Source organism: Panthera onca, chromosome E1, assembly GCF_046562875.1.
Source record: "Panthera onca isolate mPanOnc1 chromosome E1, mPanOnc1 haplotype 2, whole genome shotgun sequence".
Taxonomy (NCBI): Eukaryota; Metazoa; Chordata; class Mammalia; order Carnivora; family Felidae; genus Panthera; species Panthera onca.
The window spans coordinates 12001766-12015591 of record NC_138352.1 but is presented as its reverse complement, the minus strand read 5'-3'; the positions used below and the strand labels follow the sequence as shown (position 1 = coordinate 12015591).

Below are 13826 nucleotides of genomic sequence, written 5' to 3'. Positions count from 1 at the left end.
AACGCTGACCCGGTCATAGGTGGCCGGCTGATGCCAAGTTAACAGAGGTGGGGCTGGTCCCTGGGCCCAGGTCCCCACCAAAGAAAGACAGGGGTCTCCTGGCCGCCCCACCCTTGCCCGCCTCTCCCCTCACCTTCCACAGGAACTTCCGCCAGGCTCCTCACTGTTCCCCAACCTCCCGGCTTCCACCCGGAGTCACCGCCCGCCTCGCTGGGAGCCTCACCTGGGCGCTGAGTTCCCTTGGTTCGGAACGGCCCCCACATCCTGCCTCCAAGGGCCTCCGCCCGCTGGGGCCCTAAGAGGGGACTGGGGGAGGGCTCACTCTACACCTGAGTAGGGGACACATGGGAAGGCGGGGCGGGGGGGGGGGGGGGTCCCAGCTCCAGTGCTGCCAATCTGGCATCAGCAGGTAAGTCACTGAACCCGTGGGGCCGAGCAACCTGCTTCCCAGGCCTTCGTCCTGGCATCTGCCTCCAAGATGGGGAGGAAAGCACCAGAGGAGGGCACAACGGGCTTCTGCCCTGAACTGGAACATTCCGGACGTGTGGGAAGACCGACAGGAAGGTGCCAACAAGGCTTGTTGGGCACTATTCAGCAGCACAGAGGAAGCCTGAAGCGGCCCCTTGGCTGGCCAGGTGGGCTCTGGGGGGGCGGTGAGGAGGGCACTCGATTCGACGTAGGTCAAACCGGCCTTGGGCTGAGGTGGCCTGGAGCAGAGGTGGCTCAAGGAATCAGCTGAAAACTCATTTATTCTGGGGGCGCCCGGGGGGGGCTCTGTCGGTTGAGCGTCCGACTTTGGCTCAGGTCAGGATCTCGCGGTTCGTAAGTTCGAGCCCCGGGTCAGGCTCTGTGCTGACGGCTCGGAGCCTGGCTCCTGCTTCCGATTCTGTGTCTCCCTCTCGCTCTCTGCCCCTCCCCCTGCTCACGCTCTGCCTCTGTCTCTCTGTGAAAAAGAAGTAATTTTAAAAAAACTCATTTATTCTGTAATAAATAAACTTATTCCTGATAGGCAACCTTACGCGTTCCCCAAAGAGAAACTTTCTCAGTTTCCACCTGTCATGTAGGGCATGAGGCAGCCTCATCACCTCAATAAATTCTCCAAGAGGAAGACAGAGGGCTCCACACACCGGGCCCGGAGTCAACTGTGGTCAGCAGGACGGGCCCTGTTGGAGGGCCCAGCCCTGCATTAGCAGAGCATGTGGTCTGCAAAACAGCAGCGACTGTCCCTCCGACCCAGGGGGGCCCCTGCCCCCCCCACCCCATCATGGGTCTTTGGAGTCCACAGCTGACGCCCGCCAACGGGTGGCAACGTGGATCCTGTCCTCAGTCCCCTACTTCCCCGGAACCAGGGCACAGAGTGGGGGCCGGGCCATCTGGTCCAGTCCCCTGCACCGGGAGGATGTATTCAGATCCCCAAGAAAAGAAACACTCCAAGGAGAGCACGTATAAAGACAGTAGGGCCACGGGCTGTTCTCGTAAGGCTCTCTGGAGCTGGTCGTACAGAAACCAGAGGATTTGGACAAAAGATGAAAAGCTTTGGGCAAACCGTGCTGACTGTGCATGCATTCAAACGTTAACTGAGCAAGCTCCTGGGAGGTCCGGGGCCCGGAGACAGAGATCAATAAAATGCAATCTCTACACAAGTCCACAGTCTAGGGAAAGACAGGACACAATGTCCCCGTCCGGTGTGTGTGTGTGTGTGTGTGTGTGGGGGGGGGGGGGGTCCTCCACGCAGGAGAGTGAATTTGAAATCACCGTCCCGCTCCGAGCTAGGAAAATCTTATCTGGGGTCCCAATGTCAAAGGCCTGGTGACAGGTACCTAGAACCTGGCCTGGGAGATAAGGTAGGAGATAAGTATCTGGGAGGTAGGACACACTCTGCTGGGGACATCAGCAAGGACACTCCAATGACCGTCCAGATGACTGGGCCCTCGGTGCCTGGCATTTGCAGGGCAGGGCAGGGGCTGGCAGGCCTCTGGGGACACAGGTCCCGGAAGTGGGGATTGCAAGCCAGGTGCAAAATGGAGGAAATCAATGCCTGGTGAGCTCTCCTTCCCCAAGGCCAAGTGTGGGGGCGGGGGGCGGGGGGGGCGGCGCAGGGTCAGTGTCAGTGACTCAACCCCAGCCTGGAGCTGGGGTTCCAAGGGCCACCTTGGCTGCTCGGGAGCCAACATCTCCCCAAGGGTGGCCCCCCCACCCCCAGCTTCAGAAGAGGCACAAGAAATTTGGGGGTGCCTCTGCCACGATCCAGCTAAACTAAAACGTTTAAAAATCACATTTCGGTTGGACCAGCCAGGAAGAGGGGAGTGAGCCAACGGGCTCACCCTCGCCTTTCAGACCCTTTGTGAGAAGCTGCAGCCCCCCAAACCAAGGCCCAGACCCTCTTCCCAGAAACCAGCTTCTGAGGGCTGAGCACCAATTCTGCTCTCAAGGTGGGAACGGGCTGGTCCAGAGGGCAAGGGCCCGAAGTTAGAATCAGAACTCGGAACTCCTGGGCCCGGCGGCCCGGCCCTTCCCGGTGATGATAACAGAGAAAGAGAGGACGGGGCATTTGGACCCCACTCACCCACCCCAGCCCAGGGACAAGCCACGGCGGGCAGGCTGGAAGGCCTATCATTAGCTGTGGGCCTCCCCTGGCTTCCCAGCCTGCTCCTCAGAGAACGGGCTGGCCCGCACAGATGACTTCACTGCCCGCCACCCTGGGGAGCGTTCCTGGGAAGGCCTCACAAGGCTCCACTGAGCGCCTGAGAGCAGGTCCCTACCTGTCCAAGGAACCAGGATGGCTCTCAATAAACAAATCAAAGCCTGCCGCTGGAAGGCAGAAGTCTGGGAATGAGTCTGGGCCAAGGGCTGTGATTTCTGCTGGAAGCATCTTCCCCGAGAGCTCGGCTGCGGGGAAGCGGGCAGTGGTGATCTCCGAGATCACCAGCCCTGAAATAAAGTCATCCCTCCCGTGCACCTGGCCAAGGAGAGCAGGAGGGAGCCCAGAACCCCTTGGGTGGCCTGGGAAAGCTGGCCCGAGCCTTAAATGTGCAGGGGGCATCGGATAACGGAAGCTCCTAAGCCTTTGACAACACAGGAAGCTAGGCTAGAGGCTGGCGGGGGTGCTTTCTTACGGATAGGGTCTTCCCCTTCTCTGAAGGCCCCTAGGGAATGTGGCTCATCCTATCTGACAAGAACAGCTCAGGCTATGACACAACAGGAAGTGGGGAGGGTACGTGGCTGGGGAAGAGGGGAGGGGGTGGTGGGAGGTAGGTCAGCCCAGAGACTCTGGTTGCCTTAAGGGGTGCGGGGCTTCTGGGGTGAAAGCCACCGTGAACCCTGTTCTCGAGGCTTGGGGCACTCAGGGAATGACCCACGGGCCCCAACCTGGGCTGTCTTTGGCTTGGGTGGGCGGGGCCTTGTGGCTGCCCCCTCCCCACGTCTCAGAGCGCCCTGTGCCCCACACAGAGTAGGCCCTCCCCACACGCCAGCTGAACTGGCCACCGTCCCTGACACGGTGCCAGTCAAACGGAGCAGTCTGTCGGAAATACAGACAGAAACCAGCAGACACATTAGTGAGGCAGGTGCCCCAACACGGAAATAATCGGGGGGGGGGGGCAGTGGGGATGCCCAGGAGGGGTCACCGACAACGCAGATGTTAAAACGGGTCAGCCACAGAAGAGGCCTCCCTCCGAAGTCTCACCTGAGCCCGAAGGAGACCCAAAGGGACAGAAGCAAGCATCCCACCCTTCCAAAGAGGTCCCACACAGACACTGGTCCTCCAGCCCCAAATGGTTAAACAAACTCGTTCTGCTTCCTATTTCCTGAAAAGGAGCCCCCCTGGGTTGCCACGGGGAGCCAGCCAGAAGAGAAATGACATTTATGTAAACACCCACGGAGGCCAAGCGCCCATGAACGAGGTGGGAAACCCACACGTGATTAGAAGGGATTAGAAGGGGACATAAGGGATTGGAAGGGAATGGGGGGCTTTTTCTCTGTCCTTGCCTAACAGGATTTTCTGTGCGGGATCCAAACCAAATTCCTACTAGGGTGCTATGCCTACCGCCAGAAGCCCACTGCCTGGGCGGCACATTTTCCTCCAGGAAAGGAATTCCAAACTTGTCTTTGGTGAGCAGAGATGCTCCCCCAAACCTCTGACAAAAGAGGCAGATTTCCTGGCAGAGAGGAAGCAGAGGGGCACCAGGACTGGCTGAGTCGATCCCCAGGGGACAGTGGGATGAAGTTTTGGGAGCAGAGGGCACAGGCTCTGAAGCACCCCGGCCATCCCAGCGCTGGTGCACGAGGGGGGCGGGGGGGACTCGCCCGGCTGGCTGTGGGATTTGAGTCTGGGGGATTTCCCATCGTCTCGGCTGGAAAGTTCTTTGGAAGCCTCGGCCCCAAGGAGCTCCTCCCTCACCTCCACCCCCCCACAGCCCCGTTCCTTGACAGGGAGTGGCCCCCCAGGATGCTCCGGGCACAAGCCGCCTTCCAGACGCCCACCCCCCCCCCCCCGCCCCCAGGACCCGGAGACAGCGCGGCAGGGTCCCCCACGCCCATACCAGAGGGGGCACCCGCATGTCCAGGGTCTGCCGAAGCTAGCCTCCCAGCCGCCCGCCCCAACGGCTGACAATCTGTGCGAAACGATTTTAAGAGGCAGCGGTGGCCAATCCGAGTGCCTCCCGGGCCTCCTGGAAGCCAGGGAAGCCCCCCGCGAATGGGAAACCGGCTGCGAGAAACTCCCCGCCGCGGGAAGGACCTGGCCACTCGGCTTAGCTGGCCCAATATTTACAAAGAGATAGCTGTGGCCGCACAAAGCCCTTTTCTCCTGCTCCGCGGCCGAAAATCTGGGCCCCGCGTGGAGACCGAGCTCCCGCCGCCCCTCTCCCGGGGACCCAGAGCCGTCCCGCCGGCTGGTGGTGGGGAGCGGGGGGCCGGGCCCGGGTGGGGGACAGGGACCCCCGGGGAGGCGCCGCGCACGGCCCCGCCACCGGGCCGTCGGAGGACCGCCGGGCGGCCGCACCACCTGAGGGCCCCCGGCCACCGCCGGTGCGAGGCCGCAAGGAACAAAGGGAGCGGAGGACTCACCCCTGCAGCTGAGTCGGGCTGCGCTGGCTGCCGGAGAGCGCGGCCCGCCCACCGGGTCACATGGCTCGGAGCCGAGCAGAGGATCAAAGGGGCTTTGTGGCCGCGGAACAAGGAGCCTCCCAGAGCGCGGGCAGAGGTAGGAGGGACCGCCTGAGCCCGGAGGCTCGGGGGCAGGGCGAGGGGAGCAGAGTCGGGGGCGGGGGAGAGAAGGGGCGCCCGGCTGCAGGCCCGAAACCAACCGGGGTGCATTCGGTGCGTAAGAAACGCCAAGGAGCCGAGCTCCCGAGCCGGCCTCCAGGGAAGCGACGGGGTCCCCCAGGAAAGAGCTCCAGGAGGGAGAGAGGGAAGACGGCTCACCTGGACGTCCAGTCCCAACCGCCCCGGCCACAAGTCAGGGCGCCCGCAGAGTCCCCTCCTCCCAGACGGTCCTGCCCGGGGGAGGCGGGCGGGACGGGAGTGCAGGGTGGTGCCGGGAATCTGACACTGCCCGGGGGCGCCCTCGGTCCCTGCTGCCCCGCCCAGCACCCCCCTCCCTTGGCCAGGTGAGCCCCAAACGGGTCCTGACCCCCGGCCGGCTCAGATAACACACCCAGGCTATCGGACGGGCTCCCTCAGGTCGGCAGACCTCCCCCAGGAAAGCGGTCAAGGGCCAAAGCCTCAACTGCCTAAGCGCGCCGTGGTGGAGATGGCCCCCAGGGAGAAGCCTCGAGAAGGGGAACTGGGGCCGGGCGGGGCGGGGAGGTACGGGCGGGGCCGGCTCACCCTGAGCACTTTCTTTCTTCCCGGAGCCGCGGCTTCTACAGCCCTCAGGGCCCTGGCACTGAGTCACCCTCCCCCGCAGAGCCTGGTGTGGTGCTGGGACCCTCAGGGGGGGATGGGCTAGGTGGTCCCCAGAGGGAGGAGCTTGGGAACCACCCTGTTTGGGGCTGGGCCTGGACGCTGGGATCTGCCAGACCCATCCCGTGCCACGACCTCTGACCTGAGTGAGTCACTCCCAGGCGCTAGAGTGGCCAAGGGAGCCCCAGGCCTCCTCCCCACTAGCAGAGAGCTCCCGCGGGTTTTGGGGGGATTTGCAGGGGCGGGGAGTGAGTCGTTCAAGTGCAGAGGAGCCCTGAGGGACACCTGAGAAGGTGGTGTGAGGGCCAGCTGGCCCAGACCCGCTCCCGAGGCCGGCTCTCCTTCCCATTCCCATGCCCCCCGCGTGGCTGGTGGACGAGGCCCCCAGGCGCCCACCCACTGGCCACGCTGGCAAACCGGCCACATCCAGCTGGTCCCCCTGGGGTTCCTCAGAAGCCAGCTCTCCCCAGCAGCACCAGCCCAAGCACTGCCCACCCCTGATGGCCACGGACTCCGAACCGTGAAGGCTTCAGGGGGCCGCTGTCCTCCCCTCCCCACCCCACGCAGAGTGCAAAGCCGCCGCCGTGGTCTCTGGGCGCCTGGCCAAAGACGGGGAGCGTCCAGGGGAGGGATGCGTGTCCGGAGATCTTGTTCCCATCACGGCGGGAGGGAGGACGGTCGTGGATCTGAGACGCGGACCTCGGAGGCGGACGCCAGAATCAGGCCCCCTTCCCGGGAGAGAGCTTTGGCTCATGACCCAACCCTGCGGGCTCGGGCCCTCCCCACCTGCAAAATGGGCGCGTCAACTGTAGTCACGAGAACTAAAGTGGGACAGGACGACCAGAATCAGGAAGAGTGGCCACTCAAAATTGACGCCTCTCTTTCCTCCAAGAAGGTGGTTTCCTAGGATGGGGAGTCAGGGGTGGGCCCCTGTCACCGGGGCCCCGAAGGACAGTTCCAAGAACCATGGACAAAGGATGCCAGGGGGGACTCCTGTCCCAGGTGTCAAGGTTAACAAGGAGCCTGGATATGCACCTCCACTCTGCACCTGTCCTGTGGGCAGAGGGCCGCCGTCTCAGTACTCCCCTCAGCAGCTCCTTCTCTGTCCCTGACCTAGCTTTGCCCCCCAGGGCCCACCACCGCTTCCCGGGCCACACGTGGGCAAACCTCAGGCTCTCCGAGGCCGCCCCTTGCCCTACCTCCTCCCCTCCCTGCTCACCTCTGGCCCAGGAGACAACCCGGGTGGGCTTTCCACATGTTCCCTCACTCATCGCTCACCCGATGGGGGTCTCCAGAGCACAGGAGGAGGGGGTCCCTGGACTAGAGGAACAGCCTGATCCCCCAGAAGAAAACAGAAGGCAGGTCCCCGATAAGCACCCCACGTCTGTAATTTTCAAGTTTCCAGTAGCCACGTTGAAAAACGTTAAGAAACAGGTGACGCGAAATATATTTCACTTAATGGAGCCAAAATATTATCAACGCCACATGTCATCAACGTAAACACTTTTTAGGTATTTTACATTCGTTCTGCTTTCCGTACTGAAGTCTATGAAGTCCAGCGTGCACCGTGCACTTAGGGGACCCCCCCCCCACCCGCCCCCGGCTTGGACTAGCCACGTTGCAAACGGCTACCGTCCCGGACATTCTCGATTTCACCCTGGTTACACCAGACCCTTGGACAGCTGTTTACGTAGACCGTTTTATTGTAGCCCCGCACCTCCTTTTCAACAGCGGGGGTGTGGCTACTTTGGGGGTGCTGCAGGGCACAGCTTGAGGGGACCCACCGTTGTCTTTACTGGAAGATATCGCTGAGGCCACCGGTCTCTACATCCCAGTGTCCCCCTTCGGCGGATGTACTGGGGCCATTTGCAAAGGGAGAGAGTGGAGAATGGCGGGGGGCGGCGGGAGCCCAGGCGGGGACCCCAAGAAAGGAGAGAGGGAGAGGAGCGTGTGGTCCGGCTGAGCTACCACGAACCCTGGCCTTTGTGAGCCCAGGGATTCCACGCTCCAACCACGACTCATCCTGCCTTTGTTTACTGACTTCAAAGTCACAAACAGCTTCACTGGTTAGAAAAGAAATCTATAAAGACAGAAAGCAGATTGAGGCTGCCAAACTGGGGGCGGGGGCAGCAGTGGGAACTGACTGCTTAACGGACATGGGGTTTCCTTTGGAGCTGATGAGAATGTTCTGGAGCTAGATCATGGTGCTGTTGCACAACACTGTGAATGTGCTAAGTCTTTCGAACGGTAAAGTTCACATCCTGTGTGTTTGATGCCATAAAAAAGTATTTACAGAAAAAAAAAAAAAGCAAGTTTAATGCATCCTTTTTTCTCTTGAGCGAGGGCGCCCTACTCCCCAGGGGCCTCCCGGAGGAGCCAGCCCCGCCCACTCCTGTCCCCAGGCCTGTGGCCTCCACAGCTGCAGGGGCACAGGTTTCTGTTGTGTGAGGCCTCTGTCGCAGCGGCCCCAGGACACTCACACGGCCTTCAGTCCCGACCGGCCCGCTGGAAGGGGGGAGCTTCCTCGCAGGAACGAAGAAACGGGACGCTCCGGGCCAGAAGGAAACTCTCGGGTCCAGGAGCAGCAAAGAGGATCCCTCCCAGCCCCAACGAGGGGGATCTAAGTCGAACTGTCCAACTCTGAGCTCGACCCTTGCCCATAAAGCCAAGGAAGCCCCCCTACTGGGCACCAGGAGGCCGTGCAGGGGAGTGGTGGGGGGTCCCCTGCTGACAAGGATGCCCTAGACCATTTCCACCAGTGGGTGCTGCTCACCCACTGGCCTCCCTGGGGGAGCCGCCAGGGAGCTGGAGGCACTGGTCAGCTGTCCTGCCACAGGGTCCTATTCTGAAAGCCACAGGGGGACAGCTGGGTCAGGCTCCCACTTACAAATGGGCCCACTGGGAGTAGAGCACGGTCCGAGGGTGTCACCCACCCTGCAGTGCCGGGATGCCCACGTGATGCCCACGTGATGCCCCTGTGATGCCCGAGACCCTCATGTGGCTCAAAGCAGCAGCAGAAGGGAAGGGAAGTGGTCACACCGCACCCCCCCTCTCCCTCTCTCACACACGCACGCACGCACACGCCCCAGGGCCCGGGGCCCCCAACTCTCTCCTGCCAAGCCTCAGCCCTCCTACAACCTCTTTCCCAACCCACCCTGGGCAAACCCCGCGGGAGGCAGCCGATGCTTCCCATCAAAGGCCAAGAAGAAAGTATCCTTCCCTCTCCTCTGCCGGACGGTCACTGGACTCCCACACGGGAGGGCAGGGGGCTGCCGCTGATGTGGGAAGCCAGCAGGTGCAGCCACACCCCCCCGGGGGGAGGGGAGCCCACCCAAGGTCCTGCTGTCCCTGGGGAGGTGGGGGCTCCCAAAGGCCCCAGGGTGAGGGCTCAGGCCTGCCTGCAGGGAGAGAGGCCTGCAAAGTCTCTCTCGCCGCAGGGTAGCGTTGCAGGCTGGCGGTTGAGTCACATTGGGCTGACGTCTTTCTTCCGGTCCCTTTGCAACCTGGCCGAGGAGGAACACGGGCAGGCTGTCCCCCGTCTCAAACACAAGCCCCCTCCTTGGGCCCGTGGGCTCTCTCCCCACCGCCTAACAGTTGGTCTGCATTGTGCCTTCTATGTTTCCACCACCTGCTGGCATCTCAACCTCTGGCTTCTGCCCATCTCACTGGTAACCGACCACTTGACAAAATTCTCAAGGCCCCTCCCCTCATCCCCCAAGGCAGGGGTTTGCACAGCACAGGGGGGTCTCCTCCGCCCTCATCCCAGCCCCCTGGAGACAGGGGAGAGCAGCCTCTCCTCCGTCCCCAGAGCCACCCCAGGGACCGTCTTCCCAGCTCGGCCACCTCTTACACATGCTGTTTTCTTTTTTTTTTTTTTTTTTTTTTTTTTTTGGGACAGAGAGAGACAGAGCATGAACGGGGGAGGGACAGAGAGAGAGGGAGACACAGAATCGGAAACAGGCTCCAGGCTCTGAGCCATCAGCCCAGAGCCTGACGCGGGGCTCGAACTCACGGACCGTGAGATCGTGACCTGGCTGAAGTCGGACGCTTAACCGACTGCGCCACCCAGGCGCCCCCATGCTGTTTTCTAATGAGCCTACACCCCCTGTCCAGACCCTGCCGTCTCCCAAACCCCACCTAAAATCCACCCCCAGCCCCCTGCCCCGCTCCCCGTTAAAGGCCACCGCCTCCAGGGAGTCCTCCAGATGGCCTCCCTCAGCCGGGACCACCCTTCGGTCCCACGGATCTGGAGCACTTGCCAGGCTGACTTACTCACCCGCTCCTGGGAGCGCAGGGCAGGAAGGCCCCACTTCCTCCTTTCTAACAAGCGTGACTCCCTCCTCCACTGTCCCTCAAGGAGGCTTTAATACACATTTCTTTCTCCTCCAGAAAAGCCACCGTGTCAACAGTGTGTGTTAGAAACGATGTTATGATATCTTAACTTTAGGAAATTGTGCTCCTCTTCTGCAGCCACCGCTCGTCATCCCATTATCCCGGTGCATTATCCCGGCTCGAGGGCCACGCAGTGGGATCAAAGAAGCTCCAGGCACACTCCCAGCCCCACCCACCCCACCCTCCCTCGGTAACTGCGCGCCCTGGGGCTCCGAACTCCCAGCGGATACAAAGCCAGAATCCTAGACTCCCAGCACCGAAACACTCAGACCCTGCAAAGACCGGTAAAGACACCCAAGGTGTCTCTGGAACACTCCGGGGTGTCAGGAGGGAGGACCGCCAGGTGGGGGCGCTCCAGGTCGCCTTTAGGTGTGATACTGTGGGTCCTCCCCTCCCCTTCACTGAAACAAGGGCCCAAACCAAAAAGCCCAGCAGCTTAGATGGTAGGATTTTGAGTCAAACCATACAGGGTTCCGTATTTAGAGGGGGACCGAGGCTCCGGGACGCGGGGTGAGAAAGGGCAGGATTCTTGGTTTGGTTTCTGGAAACAGGATCTCAATCCTAGCAGCACTCCATCCTTCTTAAGGGGAGCGGGTAAGAAATAGAGACGCCCGGGCCCCACCCCAGCCATTCTGATTCAACTGATCTAGGGCTTGGTATTTTTGGAAAATTTCTCAGGGGGCTCTAACGTGCGGTCCGGGTTGAGAAGTACCGTTTAGGCCTGATAGATGCATACACACACACAGCTGGGATCCGGCGAGATCCTGACAGCATTTGGAGCGGAATGTACCCAAGAGACACGCTCGGATGAGTGCAGCTCTCAGGGTCAACAGCTCCTTCAACCGTCCGGGGGAAGCGTCCATCCTCAAGAGGTTTTATCCTGCCTTAGGACAAAATCAACCCTTCGGCCCAGAGAAACTTGGTTTTGACCCCGAAGGTCCACGCAGTTCTTGCTGAAGGGGGGGGGGGGGGGGGTGGAGGGGCTGGAGATTCAGCGGGCCAGGCTCGGGCTTTTGCTAAAGTATCTCCACACAGCCCACTGCCTGGCCGGGACTTGGAAAAGAGCAAGAAAAAGGACATCTGAGCTCCTGAAATCTCTTGATCTAAAAGCAGAACCCACAAAAGAACACGGTTGCCATCATTCCCCTCCGCCAAGCAACCAAGGGAAGACGGACTTTATCACAAGAGATGAGAAGTCTTTGCACCACACCTAAAACAGACACTCACAAAGCTATCGACTTCCCATCTGTCCTAAGGGGCCATTTATCTTTCCAAAAAGTCCTTTGTTTTCCAGGAAATGTTCCTCTCCCCCTCCCTTTCCCCTACTAGGATAGTATAGAAGCTTCAAATTCTAACTGCCCATCTGAGCCACATTTTTCTGCAAACTCCCATATGTACATGATTAGAGCTATCTTTTCTCTTGCTCAGACGTATGGCTTTTTATCGGTTTAATTTGGGGGGCTGGAGGGGTGCGGCTCCTGTCAGTTTAATTTGCAGGCCCCCAAGGACTGAACCTAAGAGGATAGAGGAAAAGGTGTTCCTCACCAGCACCTACTAAAAAAAAACCCAACCCCCCCCCCCAAAAAAAAACCCCTTTCTTCACTGCAGATCCATACTTTCCACACCCACAGCCAGGAATTCAGACCCCTGGTTCTCAAAGTCTGTTAAAGCAGGAAAATTTGCCCTGCAAGATACCTCCATCCTAAAAGTTTTCCATGACTGTATCAATCAACTGCTACCCTCCACCATCCCTCTTTTGAGGTTTACAAGTATATACACCAGCACATCAAATGTTTGACATTTTATAATGTGAGGGTTTTTTAATTTTAACTTTTTAAAATATTTATTCATTTTCGAGAGAGAGCGTGAGCGGGGGAGGGGCAGAGAGAGAGAGAGAGAGAGAGAGGGAGGGAGACACAGAATCCGAAGCAGGCTCCAGGCTCCGAGCTTGTCAGCACGGAGCCCGACGCGGGGCTCGAACTCTCGGACGGCGAGATCACGACCTGAGCCGAAGTCGGACGCTTACCCGACTGAGTCACCGGGGCGCCCCCCCCCCCCTTTATTTTTATTTTAAACTCTTTAATTCCCAACCTTGTCAGACGTGGAACCACTTGGCCTCTACAGTACCTTCTAAGGGCCCCAGAGAGAATGAAGTGGGACACAACGGGTTTGACTTCTCAGCCCGCCCGTTCTCTCTAGGCCAGGCATCAGACCAGTCCAGACCTCTCTGGACACAGGCTGGGGTGGGAACAGAGATCACAGGCCCACAGGTAGGCTACAGGTTTTACGATAATATTTCTAAATCCACATTCCTGAGTTACCAGGGGACACAAGAATGGGTACGCAGCACTGTTTGTTTCTTCCTTCCTTCCTTCCTTCCTTCCTTCCTTCCTTCCTTCCTTCTTTCCTTCCTTCCTTCCTTCTTTCCTTCCTTCTTTCCTTCCTTCTTTCCTTCCTTCCTTCCTTCCTTCCTTCCTTCCTTCCTTCCTTCCTTTCCTTTCCTTTCCTTTCCTTTCTTTTTGCATTGTTTCTAACGGCGAAAACTGGAAACAACCCGATGTCCATCGAGGAGAGAACAGAAAGCTGTGGTATATCCACCCACCAACCACCACCCGGCAGCAAAAATGCACAAACCAGAACCACAGGCATGAGGCGCAGGACCTCAATTTGCAAGCACAAAAAACTGCGCAAGGACACGCTCCCAGTTACGGGACGTGCAGAACAACAGCGTGTGTCGCTGCCCGGGCTGGACAGAGGCTCCAGCTGTTCACTGGCCAAGATGGTGCACGTTTACTAAAGACTCAAGAAATCTTCGGGGGCGCCTGGGTGGCTCAGTCGGGTGAGCGTCCCCCTCGGGCTCAGGTCACGATCTCGCGGTTCGTGAGTTCGAGCCCCGCGTCGGGCTCTGTGCTGACGGCTCGGAGCCTGCTTTGGATCCCCTGTCCCCGTCTCTCTCTGCCCCTCCCTGGCTTGTGAGCACGCTTTCTCTCTCCCTCGCTCTCAAAAATAGATAAAACACACACACACGCTGAAGAAATCTTCGCAGGCCCGAGGGAATAACGAGGTGTGAGCTTTTCGGTGGCTAACTGGCAAAAGTCGTCACCTCCCTGAGCCTCAGTTTCCTCACCTGTAAACCGAGGGCAGCAAACCACCTGCTACTGGGCTGCTGGCAAGGAGGCTGCTCAGACCTCCTGCCCTCCCCCCTTGTGGGGTTCTGAGCAAGATGATAACAAGCTGACAACCTCAAAGGGCTTTGAAAACCACAGGATGCTCCCACCTAAGGGGAGCCAGTGACTCCCGGGCCTGTTTTCATGACCTGGCAGAAAACGTCCCAGCCAACGGAAGCCTTGTTTTTTCCTCTGGGGGCAGAGGCCTCCTCGGTCTCAGGCCTGAGGTCTCAGGCTACCTGACGCGAGGCTTCTGTCAGCCCCAGAACCCGCTTGTGGTGCGGGGTCCCCGAAACCCCTCACGCCTTTAGGTGAGACCACCATTCCCGTAAACGAAGCGGCCTGTGTGATCCAGGCCCGAGC

At 59.8% G+C, this 13826-nt stretch overlaps 1 protein-coding gene across 7 annotated transcripts in view; it reads right to left on the bottom strand.

Moving 5' to 3' along the window:
- Window positions 1–13826, bottom strand: part of SEPTIN9 (septin 9) — a 145052-nt gene that overhangs the window by 28506 nt on the left and 102720 nt on the right. The window contains exon 1 of one of the 7 annotated variants that reach the window (XM_060645259.3): window positions 5657–5731. The exons of 4 other annotated variants lie outside the window; for them this stretch is intronic. The gene's annotated coding sequence lies outside the window, so the exon portion shown is untranslated. Of the gene's footprint in view, window positions 1–5067; window positions 5182–5424; window positions 5557–5656; window positions 5732–13826 lie in introns of those variants that run through there. 2 more of the 7 variants (XM_060645257.3, XM_060645260.3) reach the window with 2 other exon arrangements.